The following is a 19,668-nucleotide window of genomic DNA, read 5'->3' as shown; positions in this document are numbered from 1 at the left end:
CACGACCACGACCAGTGGAATCTAGAACCCAAACATTAGTTTGTTTTAAGATTATTGGTATTATTCACTTGGCCTATCGGTGGTTTCAGTGTGGTGGCCTATTAGTGTAAATTTTAGCTGTAAACATCTCAACATTCACCATCTCAACATTATAAAGTCATCTATTTGTTTTGTTTTGGGTTTTTTTGCTTATTCAGGGTTATGGGGGCGCTGAAGCATATTCCAGCTATTAAGTGCAAAAGGTGGGCTATACCTTTGACAGGTCACTAGTGTACCACAGGGCTAACACTTAAAGACAACGATTTACGCTCACATTCATGCCTAAAACCAATTTACAAGTGTGAAATGCTAAACATGAAAACTTAATTAAAACTGATGGATTTCAAGAACTCTTGCTTGGAGCAACAGTGCTGACCATCACATCCTTGGGTACCTGTAGCTTAGGGGGCAGAGCAGGTCATCACCTTATCCGTAGATTGATGGTTCAAGCCCTTGCTGCTCTGGTCTCCAGTCAGCATGTCTAAGTATCCTTGAGCAATGAACTAAACCCTGTTGCTCACATCAGAGTACGACTGTGGGTCAATGTTAGATAAAAAGCACTTAGGTGTATAAAAACTAGGTCTGAATTAGTGGGTGTTTTAAGTGCTCCAGTAAAGCCAAAAAACCCTATATGAGAATCAGTCATATTATTGCAATGCATTATACAATTTTATATGTTTAGCACGTAATTAAAACAAGACTCAAACCCCTAACAAATCTAGGGACTGAAGTTAGGGGTTTGGGTTGAGTCAGGTGTGTCCAACTCCAGGTCTTGAGGCCCAGTGTCCTGCAGGTTTTAGATCTCACCCTGAGTCTACACACCTGAATCAAATGATTAGCTCATTACCAGACCTCTGGAGAACTTCAAGAAATGTTGAGGAGGTAATTTAGCCATTTAAATCGGCTGTGTTGGACCAAGGTAAAATCTAAAACCTGCAGGACATTGGCCCTTGAGGCCTGGAGTTCAACACCCCTGGGTTAAGTTAACCACCACCCCTTTTATGACATTAATTTTTTTAATTGTAGCTCTCAAAAAGCTTGTTTTTGCCCTACTCTTCTATTACATTTCATAATTCTAGTACCAGACATTTCCTTTAGGATCCCTCTTACTAGACTGAAAATGTTCTGGATCAACATACAGAATAATTAGGCTTGATAGGCTTGCAACAGTAAATGGGGCACGGTGACAATGAAGACAGAAAATGAGGAATCTAAGGGAGGGGCATTTCACTATTGAGTAAAATGCCCCTCCCTTTGATTCCTCATTCCTCCTGCAAAAAGCAGGATGACTATTCTAAGTGCAGACATATCTAGCTGTATTGCATGCCCTGTTAGTTAGCTATGAAGTGAAAATGAGTACACTACTCTGTGGAATTCAGCCTGACAAGTATGTGCAAATGGAGTGAATCCTTTCAACTATACCCCTGGTAACAGTTCCCTCTCCTTTTCTGGTCTCTTCCTTTTTCCTTCTCCCACAGTGACACTCAACATCTGTAGCCACTGTGACACAATCTGCAAGTAATCCATAACCATAAATTCGATGACATCTCATCGGGGTGGTGAGGGAAGGGGAAGGGGGTTTACATCCCTGCCAACACAGGAGTAATATAACCGTCCACCAGCCAAGCATCCCCAGCACCTCCAGAACCTTGAAATTAGAACAACTGCACAGGGGATATCATCTGCACATACTTTTTTTCTTCTTTATCCTCTCTGACACACATTCACAGAGGCATACTGTAGTGGATTAGACATACTGTATGTATCATTTTGTCTGCTAATACATCAAGCTAATTTGTGGGTTTTATTAAAAATCCGATACGGGCTGGTCAATGTCCTTTGTCACTAGTATTATGAAGGTTCTTCCGTGACCAGGCCTTGTGAATATATCACTGTCTACTAAAATCAATTCCGGCATGATGTGGGGGATGTGTTTTATTCAGCCCCTTCAGCTTCAGAGGTCACTGTCTTTAATTCTCTAATGAAAAAAAGTCTCATCCTATTTAACATTTGAAAGAAAAAACATGATTTTGACCTTCATCCTTACTTTGGATGGTCAAACCGGTGGATGCAGATGTGACTTAACCTCTTAAGCCCCAAGCCTACCTGATCTCCTGCTTTTTGCCCCCGTATCAGGGGGCGTTGGGGCTTAAGAGGTTAATATTTGCAGACCTCTGATAGATGAACCAGTTTATCAATGCTAGTTTCACTGATCCAGGGAGTCTCGATGTTTGCCATGTTTTCCACATATGTTTAATGTCAGATAACTGTTTGGGTTCAGATAGAAGTCTGGGAGATAGGAGGTTTCTTCAGGAATCTTTATGTTGGTGGCACTTGATAAAGTGATTGTGCAACTACAGCCTGATTTGATGGGCTGTAGGGTATGGTAGCAACTGCTAGCTGACATTAGCACGCTTTGAGCTATATAATTGACATTACTAAATCAGATGAAAGATGGAAGATCAGGCTCTTGCTGCTGGCTGGAGGTGGCAGATTCTGAGCTTTAATATCAATCTGGGTTTTTTGTTACCTCTGTGTTAGCATGCTATTGTGTAATGTGGCGTTATGCTATTTTCTGTCCTGAATGCAGTTTGCACTTTGGCACAATGCTTTCACCCTTTTGGGTCTCCCCTCCTCAGAAGTTGTAGAACCCTCCAACCTTTCCCTCCACCCTGCACACAAACGGAAATCTGCTAAATCAGCTGATAGTAGCAGAAGTGCTTGTTAAGAAACTTTGTAATACAAGTATTGACATGATTGCAACTGTTATGTGATTACTTAATTTAGTATAATAATACGATTGGTTACTGAAAAGTATAATGCATTACTTGGTACAGTAACATGTTACACCAAACACTTTAACTGCTTTATTGTGTTCCCTTTTTTCCTGTTTGTCTTGTCAGAGGTAATCACCCAGAGATAATCGACTTTCTGCTAAAAATGTTTGTACAATAGGGTGTTTGATAGTGTTTTTAAGGATCTTCAGTAGAGTAGTGCAAAGTGCTGTTTAGCCTGTAGACCACAGGTGTTGAACTCCAGGCCTCGGGGACTGGTGTCCTGCAGGTTTTAGATGTATCTTTGATCCAACACAGCTGATTTAAATGGCTAAATTACCTCCTCAACATTTCTTGAAGTTCTCCAGAGGCCTGGTAATAAACTATTCATTTAATTCAGGTGTGTTCACCCAGGGTGAAATCTAAAACCTGCAGGACATCGGCCCTCAATGCCTGGAGTTTGGCATCCCTACTCTATACAGTCACCCCAACCTGAAACCATCATGCCAAATTTTCTTTCCGTCATGAAGTACTTCAATGTGAGGGATTGTTTTTTTTAATTCAAATATAATGACTACCCCCCCCCCCCTCCCCCACACACACACACACACACACACACACACACTTATGGTATTGTTGCACTGCAAACAACTTTTTTGATATAACACACTTGCCTCAAATACTGACACGAAGCGCATGAAACACTCTAGCAATAATGGAAGCTTTAGTTTCATTCAGTTTTCCTGGATTTTGTTTTCTTGTGCAATGTACCTTTAATGTAACCAAGACCACATAACTAGATAATCTATTGATTAATCAGAATATATATAATATCTACATAGATTGAAGTTTTTCAGTGCTAGACACAGTGTACTGTACAACCCTTTAATTAAGTTTAAAAAAAGAGTTCATCCCTGTATAAAACTCCCACTCTTAGATTTCCTTTGTCCGGTAATGTGTTTGAAGTCTTTTATGATATCATCGGGTTCATGGCTGTAGCTTGCTCCAAGGGCTATCTCTATGGTAAATAGCCTGTGATAACCATCCTTATTATGTCTGATGCTGCCAAGTTGTCACCATCTATGAAATAACACCACTATTAGCAGCTAATGGTGAGCTCCACAAAAGACAGATTTCAAGTAAAGACACTATTAATTTTCAGGGGGTCAAAGACAATAAGTGCATGTGTGTCTGTGTATGTGTGTATGTGTGTGTGCGTGTGGCTGTACAGTATGAGCAAGTATAATGGTGCCATTTAATAACAATTGAGGTCACTGGAGGACTTCTGAGCAACTGAGAGTGCTGTGCTAAAGACATCACATCAGTTCAAAAGATTAGCGTAAGCATAGATGGATGGTTTAGAATGGTGGTGTAATTAGAGCTTGTTATGGCAATTTATGACAGCATAACAACATATCTCAGGGAAGCTGTTGGACTGAGATGGTTAATCTGTCACTGTCAAAGCAGTCGATGATGTGGAAAAGCTTTCAAAAGCTTCGGGTTGGTGAGATATGTTTTAAAAACTGGCAATGAACGAGTGACTTTTCATATTTGCCCTATATCGAGCTGTGAAGACACTCTCATTAACATCCAATATTCATTTGGAATTCTTATATGTGGAGTCTGCTGATTTATCCAAAATAATTTCCCTGGCGGGGGGAAGGGATTTTGAGTACAAAATAAAAATGTAACCTGGGAGATGATCTTACAATGTTGTGCTAAAGGGAAGAGAGGTTGTAGTGCTCTAAGCGCACATGCTGATTTGTCAAGAGATGGCTTACAGGGAGCTGTGCTGTCTTTGGGGCAGCTAATGTTAGGTGATGACAGCTTTTGGACTCATGCAGAGTTCTGAGAGGGTTTTATCGGAGCAAAATATCACTAACAATCTGCTGCATAGAAGAGAGGCACTAATTACTAGTTCTAGGCCTCAGTGTGTCATGATAGAGGGATGTCTAAAAGGACTGTGGTCTGCACAAAATTTGAAGAGAGATCGCTTGTTAATGCAAAATCTTGGCATATCAGTTTTTGTTGGAGAGATATTCTTTTGCTGCAAAGTTGCTCGGGGGGGAGGGCAGGAATTATATTTTTGCTCCAGATAAAACTCTGCTCTGAACATCAAAACTGTTGCACACATGCTTTGCTAAGCTTCCTCGGAAGCTCGGCCTATTCACTGGGTAAAGTTCACACCTCATTGCTAGTTTACTGGCATGCTGACAAACCATAAATCATTGCAGAAGTTATGAAGAAATGGAATTACTGACAAAAACATTTCGTGAGTTGCCTTATGCGACCCTGAAAGCTCATTCAGAAGACGTACTGAGTAGGAGCTGAATGACGCAAAGCAATTAGTTACCCTAGAGCTCATCGGTTATTGAAAATGAAAAATAATTCAAAGCCATTTTTGATAACAAAGACGTCAAACATTCTCTCAGCGTCGAAACTGTAAAACATTGATTTCTTTCTTGTTCTTATGTGAATAATTTGGTTTGGTAAATTGGCTCCTTTTCTATAGCACTTTTCTGCTCTTATTGACCACTCAAGGCACTTCACACTACAAGCCACTTTCAACCATACTCACAGACATTTAAAGAGCATTTCTTATGTCATACATACAGCTTTCTCTATTGTACACTCACCACTTATACGTGGGGAGGTGCTTTTCAGGTTTGATGTCTTGCCCAAAGTTACCTGTGCACTGAAGGAGCTAGGCATCAGTCACCTTACCTCCACGGCTTGTTAGGGAAAAACAAGCAATTCAATTTACAATGGAGTTTAGTACCATTAGAGTTTTCAGTTATTTATTCTTACATTTTTGCTTCATTCTTTTTCTTGAATACTGAAGATGAATTACTAGATACTTGAAGCCCCTGGCTATAGAACTGTTAGACTCTGTGTCTATATACAGTTGTTTTTGTTGTGGAACCATCGAGGACTCGATTTTAAGAGCAATTCTTGCAAGAGCTGTTGCTAGGCTACAAAACATATTTGTTAATGTCATTAAGTCCTGCCACATATTGATTTTGTTTGATTGATGAGAGGGAAGTAACTGTTGCTGTGTTCCCAAAGTTATACTTTCCACATCCACTCCAACTGCTGAGCCCTGAGGATGTTTTTGTACCAAAGACTGCGTTCATAGGATTTACATGGGGGAAAAAAACATGAGAGTGAATGCTTACTGCCAACGTGCCACATGCCTCATCAGTATGATAATAAAAAAAAAAAGTGAGGGTCACCTTGCAGCTAACCTTGAGTGGGGCCTTTTTAGCCACCACAGAGCAAGTAAATTTTAGAGACATATTTGACATATTTAGCTGCCGTATAATTTAGACTGTGCAAACTAAACATTATAAAGTGGCACATGTACAACCCTGCTATTGAAATTTGCCATCAGTCTATCAATTATTGATATTCAAATTATATTCAATTATCAATTATTCAAACTGACAAAACTCTGATCCAGAAAAGATTTATGCAGACATTATCTCCACTCATCTGCTACTTCGATATGGACAGCTCAGTTTTTCAACTGCTTGTTAATGTAAATATCTAATCAGCAAATTACATAACAGCATGTGATTTTGACCCTGTCGACATAGCCAAGATCACATGCTGAAGTTTAAACTGAACATAAAAATGGGGAGGAAAGGTAATTTAAATGACTTTGAACTTGGCATGGTTGTTGGTGCCAGACAAATTGGTCTGAGTACTTACAAAACTGCTGATCTACTGAAATGTTCCAACACTAGAGGTCTACAGAGAATGGTCAGAAAAAGAGAAAATATCCATTGAGCGCCAGCTCTCTGGATGAAAGTGCTGTGTTGATGTGGGAGGTCAGAGGAGAATAGCCCTTCTTCTTCTAACTGATAGGAAGGTAACAGTAACTCAAATAACCACTCATTATATCTGATGAATACAGAAGAGCGTTTCTGACCAGCAGATGGAAGAAGCAGATGGACCGCAGTAGCAGAAGGCCACTCCCATCAGCTAAAAGTAGGAGACATTGCCCAGTCTGATTACTGTCAACTTCTGTTGACGTCAGATGGTAGATTCATCATTTGGAATCAAAAATATGAAACCATGGATCCACCCTGTCTTGTATCAACAACTCAAGCTATTGGTGGTAGTATAATAGCTCTTTTGGTGCACTTTGGCCTCCTTAATACCAACTGAGCCTTATCACTGACAACACTGGTGACAGATGGCTGCCCCTCTCTGAGCCTGTTTCTGTCAGACGATTCTTCCTGTTAAAAAGGAAGTTTTTACTTCACACTGTTGTTTCCCAGTCCTTGCTCATAGGGATCATCTGAATGTGGGGGGGCTTATCCGTATTATTGTAGGGTCATACAGTAAAGAACCTTTAGAATGTTGTTCTGATTTGGCGCTATATAAATAAAACTGGATTGAATTGAATTGAATTAACAAGAACTGAATTTAATTGTTCATCCCTTTATGACCACGGTGTACCCATCTTTTGATTTCTGCTTCCAGCAGGATAACGCACCGCGTCTCTAAGTAAGAGTAAAGTAATTGGTTCAAAATCTCAATGATAATTGCTGCATTTCTTGGACATGATAAATGGCCGGTGATTCAAAACATCAATTCTCCAAATGTCAACAAAACTCTACAGTTAATTTCTCTGCTTTCATGAAATATTTGTAATTCTTCAAAGTATCGTTCCTCTGTTTGCACAGCCGTTGTTCTTTTCTCTTTGGCAGTAAAGAAATTCCCCGTTATGAATGCAGCTCCATTTCTCATCATGGTGAGTGACCCGCTGTGCCTTCTGCTAATACTGGCTTGTCTAATAACAGATGAATATTGTGGATGCTCTGAATAATGTGGCTCCAAGTGCTGTGCACAAGAAGTGCAAGTAGCTTAGGAGATAAATTGGCTCTTTGTAGACTGCCTTAATGATTGTCCAATTGTTTTATTGAATGAAATGCTTTGATCAGTGATGTATGAACCATAAATATGTATTGAACACATGTATGTTTGATGAATAGGTTAGCAATGTTTAGGCACAGCTGAGGAGTTTTACTCTGCAGGGCACAAGAAAAGAGAAACTGGAAAAGAAGAATTAAAAATGTGCTAGTATGCATCAATACGCAGTGATGTGGGGCCTCGGGTGTTTTTATTGCAGGGGGGAAAACAGGTTTGCACTGGGAAAAGCATGTGTCACGTCAGAGAAGATGTTTGATTGTGTTGCCTGCATGCAACATTTCGACTGGCCTGAAATTACCCAGCAGACTCAAAATTAGATCAAGCATCCACAAATAAAACATGGTTTTGGTTCAAGCAAACACAGGCAAATAAATAAATGTTGGACTGGTCTAGCTTTTATCTGTCGGGCTCTTTGGAACGAGACGGCAAAATGTCAAGGCAAATGGGTGCTAAGTTCCAGATTTATTCAATTCTGCACAAAACATGTTTAACAAGGACAAACAATCTTTTATAGGCTGAAGAAAAAAACAAACATGCAAACTGTCACTGGCAATAAACCTTTTTTTTTTTTTTTTTTTTTGTTCTAAATTGCCATCACTGGATTTAAGGAGGAGTCAAAATAAACTTGTGCTTCAGATTAAAAGATAAAATAAAAAATGACAGACAAGGAATCGAGAAGAATGAGTTGCCTTTTTAGAAAGATATTTGTTTATATGTGGCAAATGGGCCTGTGTTGCCCTTAAGGCATTTCTCTGAATAAATAACTTCATAGGTTTAAAATAAATAATTCTAAAAATATTTGTCATTAAAAAATTATAAATACATGTTGTTAAAATGAATAATTCATGCTTTACATACGTTTTAGCTAAAAGGAAAATATCCCTAAAAACTATTTCCTGTTCTGGCGGCGCACTTCCGGCGGCTCGGTTTTTGCTGAGAAACAAGCTCCACATGCTAAAGGCAGTATGGAAATGGAATCAGATGCCATCTACTCTGAATTATCAGGCTGGAATGCCGTAAGTTTCTTTATGACAGTTTATACAGCTAGCTTTGGATATTAATGTGTATTTTGTCATTTCAGTTTTCACCACATGTTTATGGAGACAATTAAACAAGCTGCAACTAAACTCCAGGATCTTCATTTGTGCACTGTTAGCCTTTGCAGTAATTTCCATAGCTTAGTACTGCAAAATCAACAGTAAAAAACTCTAAAGGATGTTAGCAGTTTAGTACTGTAATTTGCATGTAATTGTGGGAAAATTTCATGAGATTACATTATTTTTACGGTAACTCACCGTACTCATGGAAACAGCTGTAAAATACAGCAAAAGTAACAATTGGTGATGTTACTGAGATTATACTATTACACCTAGGGATGGGTATCGTTTAGGTTTTATCCGATACCGGTGCCAAACCGGTACTTTTGAAACGGTGCCGGTGCTTAAACGGTGCTCAAACCGGTGCTTAAAGAATGGCGAACACAAAATTGGTCCAAAAACTTTTCAGCAGCTATGGGGCATATATGGTATCACTCTTGGCTGGAAGCAGTGCTTAAACAATGGAAAAAACATAAACTTTGTCCAAAAACCTCTCATGTTTAGCTGTTTTCCACTTTTTCTTTGGTCATTTTAGCCTTTTTGGCCAGGGTGAAGGGAGTATCTGCCATCAAACAAGAAGACAGCCGCATGTAACTATGACAGTGTTTGCTAGTTCACCTTACATGCATTAATGTAATAACGTGGTTAGCCTACTCAACGTAAATTACACATGAACAACATGAAGCTACTCACGCAGAGAAGAACGGCTGCTGCTGCCATCATCATTTCTGCTACACTAGCAGGGCTCCGGGTCCGATAACAGGCACCACACCCGCAGTAGATGTGCACGGTGTGAGGTCTAGCAGCAAGCTATCAAATACGGCGCATTTCTCGGCTTTAAAAAAAAAGCGCTATGCGTCGCCAGGTGTTTCATCGGATTCGAGGTGTTACCTCCTTTGACAGTGTCACAGTATCAGCTTAAAGCACTTGTTGCAGGCTGCTGAGTTTGCATATTTTGCTGTGAAGTACAGCCAGACTTTTGACTGCTTCGCCTTGGGCATTTTTAATCTGTAGCTCTGCTCTAAAAGAATTTACGTACCTGGCCCCGCCTACTATCCTCGGAAACGTAAAATGATTGGCTAGAATCTAAAGTGTATCACAGCTCAGGAAAAAAAAGCACCGAAATAAAGCACCGAAATGTGCGCTGCTTTTCGGTCTGGTTACTACCGTTTATGTCAGAACCGGTGCCATCATGGCACCGGACACCGGTACCCATCCCTAATTACACCATCCGGATTTCTGTTGTTTTCTACTGTAGATCTAAGAGGAATTACTTAAATCCTCATTCAAAGTGTATTACTATAAAATGCGATTCACTGTGAAAGTAGTATAACATATAAACTACAATATACAGCATAATTTTTAACTTAAGGAGTAAGTTGCAGCCACACTAAAATTTAATTCCTTGAACTGAATGGAACCTCATATATTAATAAATGTATTTGGTTATTCAAACAATGTGAAACATTATTAATACTATTAATTAATAGTATACTTGTAAGGTTAGTATTGTGATAGAGTCGAGTATATTTTAATTATACTCTTGTAGACATTATGACATTATGCTAGTACAATTATGGTGAACAAAAAGTACATCTAAAAGTTAATTTCAAGAATACTGTTATGTACTAAAACGGGGGCCAATATTGTCCCAAGAAGCATTATTAGTATACGTACTAGGTAAGGTATACTTGGGAAATATAATTGAAGTATACTTATTTTTTGTATGGCCAGCAACAAAAACTAATGGCTACATTTAGAGTAATATTTAAAAATGACTTCATTTAGCAGGGTGTTCCTTTTTTCTCTTCTTATTCTTTCTTATACTGGACCTTCATTTGGTTTGTATAAGGTGGTACTTTTTAAGACACCTCTGCCTAACTACAGTGAACTAACCTAATAATATGCTCTGGTCGTCATTTTACACAAGTTAAGGTGTCACATCCATGAAACCTACACCACTAACCAGCATCAGTCCTACAACTTCACTCTCAAAATTAATAAATTCTGGGACAAGCAGAAACTGTATTTTTAGCGGTGCATTTTGTGGCAGGCCAGACTGCTATTAAATGCACTCTCCTAAACAAATAATTCCTTTGTAGCACCACTTCGTCTTGGTTCAGAAGAGATGTCCTGGATATACGTGATAATGTAACACGGGTGTTTATGTTTGTTCATGTTTAGCGCGTTGGGTTGTGTTTTTAAAGCGATTGTTACGTTTTTAAAGCTTTGTAATGCGACAGGTGCAATAGCCGACACCACACCTTCACCTGACGTACAACGTGACGTATGACGCACACGTCGGGTATTCACTTTCAAAACAACAATGGGGATAGAAAATATTGCTCGAGGTGGTTAATGATCCTTTCGCTGGTTGCCAACCACCATTAAATAACAACAAGAAGAAACTATTGATCTGCTTCTCTTAGTTTTGCACGTTTAAGCCGCAATTCAGACTCAAACAAAGCTGCAAAGCAGGAGAACAACATGACCATCAACTATTGATGATTAGACTGTTAACATGTGCAACTTAGAAGTAGTCAGAGGTAACTGGATGTTCAATCGGGTTAAATGCAAAGTTGATTGGATTATATCTGAAGATCGTATGCTATTCGTGATAACTCTGCTAGACTCCAAATTGCTCGTCCATGCGGGAGTATCTCAAAATTAAATGAAAAACTTAACACTTTTTCCCTAAAACGGACTGACATGGAACACATTAAAGTTGGATTGACACCAGCTAATCAGTCTGAAGGTAAGTGTTTTTTTCACTTATTCGAGAGATGTCCGAAATGCGTTCTTATTACTGTTTGTTTTGACTTTCAAGCTACCCTACCAGGATATTTTCATTCAAATGCTAAGACAAAATGTCAATATCTATGAATGTGGAGACTCAAAAGACTAGTTAGGTAATAGTTGCCAATGGATTTATGAGACTTGATAGAAACTTGGACGTTTGCGACAGGTGAATCGGTGAACTACCGAGGTTGCCCCCAAAGGCTTAAAGCTGTTAGCTGGTCAGTGTTTTCAGGCGTGCTTGTACTACCTGTACAGTGCAGGGTGCTGACTAAGTCATGTTAAACCCATTAAAGTGTCGAGCTCAAATATCTTTTCATTTTTGTGTACTGCTCTCTTGTCGGCACACATTTTCTGTTTATTGAAGCCCTTTGTGAATAATTTTGATCATGTAAAAACTGGGAATTGGTCCCTATTGACAATACTCTTACTTTTTGTATTGCATATGTCATTTAGGAAAGGTAATTGGTAACTGAAATTTTTGCAACTATGTGTATTTCTAAATTTTGTGGCTTCAGTGCACGCAAATATATATTGTTCAGTTTGCATGTTAAAAGCCACAAACATGTAGCTAACTATAGGCTTTCTTGTGGAACTGAGAACTGTCCTGCCACTTTCAGAACATTTTCTGCCTTCATTCACATATGCCTAGGAATCTCAGAACAAGAAGGGAGACCACTAAGTTCACTGGTGACCTCGGCTGTCAAGTTCCTGGATGTGGGTATGCTGCACAAAACTTCACAGGTCTTTGTGCCCCTCTCAGATTTCATATCAAAGATGGGGGGGAAAGCGAGTATTATGTCCATTTGAAGGTTGCTCTAAATACTTCAGTGTCCGAACATCATGTTCCAGCCATATTTCTCGAAAACATAAGTAGACAGTTCAGCAGTCAAGGCAACAAGAAATTGGGGGATTTGCCATAATACAAGGACACGACACAGTTAATCTATTAGAAGACAGTTGACTTTGTGTCATTTAAAAATGCAGGCTAAAATGCTCTTGCCAACCAGCACTATACAGAGCATCATAGAGGAATTTTAGGATCTTTGCAGCTGTGCAATGCACAAAACAAAAGTAGACACTGAATCTAACACCATCTCTCTTTTTTTTAGATGGCAGACCAAAGAATTTGAATGGTAAATGGCCTGTATTTATATAGCGCTTTACTAGTCCCTAAGGACCCCAAAGCGCTTTACATATCCAGTCATCCACCCATTCACACACACATTCACACACTGGTGATGGTAAGCTACAATGTAACCACAGCCACCCTGGGGCGCACTGACAGAGGCGAGGCTGCCGGACACTGGCGCCACCGGGCCCTCTGACCACCACCAGTAGGCAACAGGTGAAGTGTCTTGCCCAAGGACACAACGACCGAGACTGTCCAAGCCGGGGCTCGAACCGGCAACCTTCCAATTACAAGGCGAACTCCCAACTCTTGAGCCACGATCGAATGACACCATTACTCTGGAGCTTGGGAATGATTTCCACTCCAACTGTCACATGCAATCACAAGAGGAGACAGAGGTCATCCAGAGGACAGAAGTATGGTTAGAATTGTTGTGGAGGCCATGCAAGTTAGCAGAAACCCTAAACGTGCATCTTGTGAAGAGGTTGCTAAGATCATTGTAAACAGATACCCTCAAACATTTGCAGATTTTACTGAAAAGGGAGAAAGACTGGGTTGTGGACATTATTCACTACTAAGAAGCATCAAATCTAGAGTTGAACATGTTAATCGAGATAATACACACATAGACTTCGTCAAACAAAGAGAACCAGGAATGAGGAAGACTGCAGTCCCAACAGTAATGCAACCTCACATAAAAAAGTTAGATGCCTTGTTGATAGCTATGGTTGTATAAATTGGCAGCCAGTTGAACTTCCTGAGGGGGAAACGCCAGCTTCTTTAGAGGAAAAGAAACACAACTTATTAACAATTTTTGATTCAGAAGGACCTGGAGCTGTGGAGAGACCTGATGTGGATGACTTCATGTGCCTCACATATATTTCTCAGCGGCAGCTTATCAACAGTTGTCCCTCACTTTCAGTAGCTGAAATTCAGGAGCAGTGGCCATTCTTGTTTACTCGGAAAGGTCTTTCGAACCACTTTTACAAACTCACAGCCATCGATATCAGTGAGCGCTTAGGTCAAGCCCTCATAACCAAAGGCAGAAGGATTATTAACTATTTCTCCACCCAGAAGCTCAAATGGAACTTTGGTATAAGGACACTTCTTCAGCAGATAGAAAGTGAGGGAGTTTTTGACCAAGAACAAGGTTGGCACAGCAGCCATACTTCTCATGATGAAGTATTACAAGGAAGATGAAGTCTCCCTCTTTGTCTTAGCAGATGTAAGCTTTTTTCATACAGCTCTATGTTTAATGCTGTTGCTTGCTGTCCTGTTATATTTTTTTATTTGTTACATAAAATGTCTTGGTCCTTTATCTGGCAGGAAACATCTACAAGGATGTCCCTTGAAGCATAGAGCAACCTGCCCATCACCCCAAGGCTGATTATGCTTGGAATGAAGTCATTTATGAAATAGAGCTAATTAGACCATATTAAAATTTCTGTTTGGCACAGGACAGGACCTGTCGTGGACACAGGTATCCAGTCTCTGTTTTGTTAGCTCAAATTTCTGTAATTTCCTTTATAAACCAAGGTTGTTGGACAAGTGTCTCAGTGAATCCAGCAAAGTAACAATATCAAATTTCACATTACATATTACTGATCAACATAATAGTCTAGCTACACCAACAGCAGAAATACTGAAGTCAATACTGTAAAGTTTAACAGCAGCACAAACTATAAACTCCAAAATCTCCGGTAATTTAACTGGGCTGACTGTTTGTCAGGTGTGTTTAATGTGCAGAATAATTCCCAATTATGTACAATTATAATATGTTAAAACTGACTTACGTACATAAGGCCATTAATAATTAACTGTACGTAGCTATTTGCTTTATGACTATCTAGACAGTGTGAAGAAGTGAAGTATTGAAATTATTTTATGTTGCATAATGACAACATGTTGCCCCTATACGTTTAAGGACAAAGTTCAATGACCGCCACCTGCTGGATGGTGAATGCAGAGGGGCGTGTAATTGTTGACCAGGACAAAGAGAACACCTTTGCTGATGCAATGTCAGTCTTCTTTGGTTCATTCTATGTATTGAACCTGGAATACCAGGAGTCAGCGTGTGCAAGGTTTTTTGTAAGGATAAACCCTGAAGAGGGAACAAAATGTACCTCCAAGGTTGGGACAAGCAGAAAGACTGGGACCACTGTGAAGCGAAAGGTTGTTCACATTAACCCTCATGTCACAACTTTCCTCCAGCGGCTTACTGAATTTGAGTGGAGAACTTCAAATTAGGTAACTGTTTTTGCCATTTTTAGTGAATTTCTTGTATAATTTAAGTGACCAATGTGTTGTTACCTGTGTCTCCACAGATTATCCATGGCCCATGCTTTCTGGACATTTAGACAAGACGAACAACAATGAAGACAAGCTCTCTTGCCATCTTGCAAGACGCTGTCTCTGTCCAATAGGTTTTTTTGAGTGCAACAGTTTTGATTTTTTTCCCTTCTTTTACCCATTTGTTAAAAATTATTTCAGCTACTTACACTTTAATTGTCACATGTATTGGCTCACCCTACAAATCAACGAACTCAGTCCACAAAGCAAGATCAGGGTTCAGTGCAGATCAGTCAAGTTCCTTCACACCACACACGCTCATCCATGTCCTTGTGGACCCTGCTTTGTGCATTGATTTGGTGGTGTGAGCTAGTATTTTGGACAAAGTGTATATAAAGGCAGAAGTGTGGGGCTTGATATTATATTCATTACAATTCAGTTTATTTGTATGGTGCCAACAAAATGAATGCCAAGGCACTTCACACTGTAGGTTTAAGACCCTACAAAATATAACTAACAAAACCCAACATTTGAGCATATGTTGTCTGCCATGATATGGATATGACATAATATCGTTATTGTTTGTACAACCATCTGAGAAAATAATGTATTACATGGTTTAGTAAAAACAAGTGCTTCCTCAATGAAAATGTTTTCAGTTCTTTTCAGTTTTTGATTTTGGAAATGTGTATTTCAGCAGGGAAAAATCAGTGATAATAAATAAAGTGGTGTAAAGCACATGAATTATATTTTGTGTGTGTGTATCTATCTATCTATCCATCCATCCATCCATCCATCCAATTTTTTTGGAACCCTCCAGTCTCTTACAGTATGTTACTGTTAACTGAAATTACGGTAAATTACGACCTGTTAAACAGTAAATGACCGCCTGTTGGGATACGGTATCCTCTAGCAGAGATGAATATTTTTGGTACTGATGATGCGTGATAACGGTAAGTTACTGGTTAATATATTGCAGTTTATTACCTTGCAGGGGGCTTACAGTGACATACCGTGAATAAACGGTAGTATACCAGTTTCTTAATCACAGTATGATGTTACTTTGTTGATGTAATTTACAACATAATGACATAACGGTATCTCACTGGCGTCACTGTCGCCAGTGAGATACCGTAAAAAAGACTACGGTGCGTTACCATAATTTGTCCAAGAGTATTATACCACACCAGCAAAAAACGGTATCATCCTGCAGAACAGTAAGCTACCGTAACACGGCGTCACGGTATGACGCTGGCAACAGTGACGCCAGTATGTTACCGTAAGGTGGCGATGAAAAGTCTAACAGTGTGTTTTAACTCGGTGTCACCAACATCCTTGTTGAAAACACTACAGGGCCCAAGATTTGACTTGTGACTTGAAACTAGTGATTTAGTTCATATTGTAAAAAATGTGTCCCACTATCCAAACATTGCTGCAGACTATGTACACCCTTTTGTGGAAACAGTATTCCTTGATGGCCATGGCCTCTGTCAGCAGAATAATGTGCCCTGCCACAAAGCAAAGATGGGTCAGGATGGTTTGAGGAGCACCACAATGAGTTCAAGGTGTCTTGATTTGACATCCAAATTCTCCAGACCTCCATCCTGTCAAAAATCTGTGGGGTGCACTGGACAAATGACTGTTACCCATGGAGGCCTCATTTGCAATTTACAGGACTTAAAGGATGTGTTGCAAACATCTTGGTGCCAGATACAACAGTACACCTAGTCTACTGGAAGTCCAAGCCTTGATGGTTTATTACTGTTTTCGTAGCAAAAGGGGATAGAACATAATATGTGTAGTCATATTATGCCTGGCTGGTGTATCACCTTTCTACTGAGTTTGAGCAAGATTTCTTTACTTTATACTACAAGTAACATTAATCCAATTACACACGTTCATTTTGTATTTTCTAACAGTCACACACACAAACGCTAGGGGTAACTCACCGAACTTCCAATTGACAAACATCCTGCTCTTCCACCTCTGGCACTGGCCAACCCCCAAAATTTGCTGTACCTCTTTTTAGTCATATCAGCTTTAATCTCAGGAAATTAACTAGGCATATAATGCAATCCTGTCTTTTTTGCCATATTTTTTAAGTAACCTATATTTGGCAACAACATAATAAAACTGGGAATTCTGTTTTTCGTTTGCCACCCTAATATTTTTAGTGGCTCCCATATGCCCCTCTGTGGAAAAAGTCTCGAGGCACCCCTGTATGAACTGAGTCTCAAGTTTATGGTCTCAATCACTCGTATTGAATAAAACATTAAATCTGTTTTGTAAATTTTGACAATTCTTTTTTCAGAACAGAAGATTACCGTATTTTTCAGACCATAAAGCGCACCGAATTATAAGGCGCGCTGTCAATGAACGGGTCTGTTTTCATACATAAGGTGCAACGGATTATAAGGCGCATTAAGCGAAACAAAACAGTCAAATAAGTCAAACTTTACTCAACTCATTCTTCTTGCTTCCTCCACTTCCATACCATTAATTCATTAATGCTGAATTCTCTCGCAGCTTTTATGAAGTGAAGTGATATGTTTTTATTGATTAGCATTCAAATATCTCAGTGAAGACAGAACAAAGATTTACCACAAAGCAAGAAAGCATGAGACAAGGCTAATCAAAAGGTATTGGCTGAAGCATTTGCTTATTACGCCAACCCTTTTAACAAAAGATCTTTTAGCATGCAGCTCCTGTACACAGGGCTCGAAGCAAATAATAAAATTCAATTCAATTCAATTTCATTTATATAGCGCCAAATCACAACAAATGTCGCCTCAAGGCGCTTCATAGATACAGAGAAAAGCCCAACAATCATATGACCCCCTATGAGCAAGCACTTTGGCGACAGTGGGAAGGAAAAACTCCCTTTTAACAGGAAGAAACCTCCGGCAGAACCAGGCTCAGGGAGGGGCGGCCATCTGCTGCGACCGGTTGGGGTGAGAGAAGGCAAACAAAGCAAAAACAAAACAAACAAACAAACAAACTGTCAGGGTTCCTGGGTCGGTGACCCAGTGCCTTCCGTTTTGTTCACGTTCAGTTTATTTCGTCACTTCCTGTTTGTTCCTGTGTTAGCTCGTCTCGTGCCGTTAGCCAGATTATGTTCAGCTGTGTACTCACCGGTCTCTCATTATCATCCTCATCAGTCTGTGTATTTAAGTCTTCTGTTTCTATTCGTTCTTTGTCGTGTCATTGATGATGTTTAGGTTATGTTGTTGTTTCCGCCAGTGTTCGGTCAGCCAGCCAGCCAGCCAGTCAGTCAGTCAGTCAGTCAGTCAGTCCGTCCTTCATTCATTCAGTCAGTCGTCCAGCCAGCCATGTCCTTCCTCTGTTCTGTGTGTTCATTCCGTCATCAATAAATCACCCAGCTTCACCTACCTGCGAGTCCTGCGTTTGGGTTCCTTCTTCCTCGCCTCCACTCCACAACGCCTGACAGAATGACACGACCCGTGCCACGAAGACACGATTGGGACCCAGCGGACTCGGACCTCAACGAGCGGCAGGTCGCAGCGCTTTACCGTTGGGCAGAGTTGGTCAGGGGAAAACAGCGGCTCTTCGCGGAGAGAGAGCACGTCTTCGAGGGGACTCGCCTGGCTCTGGGCGGGCCTCAGAGACGCCGCGTTCCCCCACCTGCTGCCACACCTGCCCCAGAGCATTTGCCGCGGAGAGCGGACGTTTCATGCCGCGTTTCGGCCGCTCCCTCTCTCGCCGCTCCGCTCCTCGTTCGGACACCCGCCGCCTCATTCGCCGGACCTCCACCTTCGCCACGGCACCGCGGCTACGCCTCCCACCTCGGCTCAATGGAGGCTACCGCGCCAGAGGCTCAGCTGTTTACCCCGGCCGCTTCCTCTTCCCGGAGAAAGCGGCGCACACGCCGCCATAATATGGACCATTTTCAACAACTCCCGGTGGGGAGTTCCACTAACTGTTTTCCGCATCCGTCATCTGATTATTCACATAAAACACATAACAGATCCACCACCGATCCATGGGGAGTTTCCCTCCTGGAGGATGTAGACTGGGAAGATTTTTTCTGCGCTGCTCCCACAAAGACTGTAAATCGTGGTGGCAGAAGAAACAGACTAAACCCTGATAAACCTGCCAGTAGCACACACCCGGTCACCATTTCCACACCCGTCACTCAGCCATTCCCCACCAGCACGGCAGCCCAGATCTGGCCTTCCTCTTCAGCCATTTCACCTCCTCAGATGTCTAGGGCCCGGCCTACACCCACACCGGTGCCAGCTCCCAGGAGGAAGGCAGCTGCGACGCAGTCTACCTCCACATCCGCTCTTGTTTCCCGGGTGGGGGTGACCGGTGTCCAGCCACCTCCCGTGCCTGTCCCAGCGCCCAGGCTGAGGGCAGCCTCAACCCAGCCTGACCTCCCTGGAGGCTTGGAAGAGCTAACCGGTTCACCTACTACTACACCTCTTCATCCACCTCCTGATCCAACCTTTCACGCCCTCGCACTGTCCCTGGTTAGGCTAGCTGAGTTGTCCCCTGCTCAGGCACCAGCCTTATTAGCCCAGGCCGCAATCTTATCCCCCTCGGCAACTCTGTCATTAGCTCAGCCATCCGCATCGCCAACCTC

General features: G+C 41.0%; 1 long non-coding RNA gene and 1 pseudogene across 1 annotated transcript in view; one reads left to right on the top strand and one right to left on the bottom strand.

Annotated features, from left to right (window-relative positions):
* LOC146492049 (uncharacterized) overlaps positions 1-19,668 on the bottom strand; it is a 505,246-nt gene that overhangs the window by 168,147 nt on the left and 317,431 nt on the right. The window lies entirely within an intron of this gene.
* On the top strand, positions 13,108-14,046 carry LOC146492055 (uncharacterized; annotated as a pseudogene).

This window comes from Neolamprologus multifasciatus, chromosome 23 (assembly GCF_963576455.1).
Source record: "Neolamprologus multifasciatus chromosome 23, fNeoMul1.2, whole genome shotgun sequence".
Taxonomy (NCBI): domain Eukaryota; kingdom Metazoa; phylum Chordata; class Actinopteri; order Cichliformes; family Cichlidae; genus Neolamprologus; species Neolamprologus multifasciatus.
Note: the sequence above shows the minus strand (reverse complement) of the source record. Positions and strands in the feature narration are given on the sequence as shown.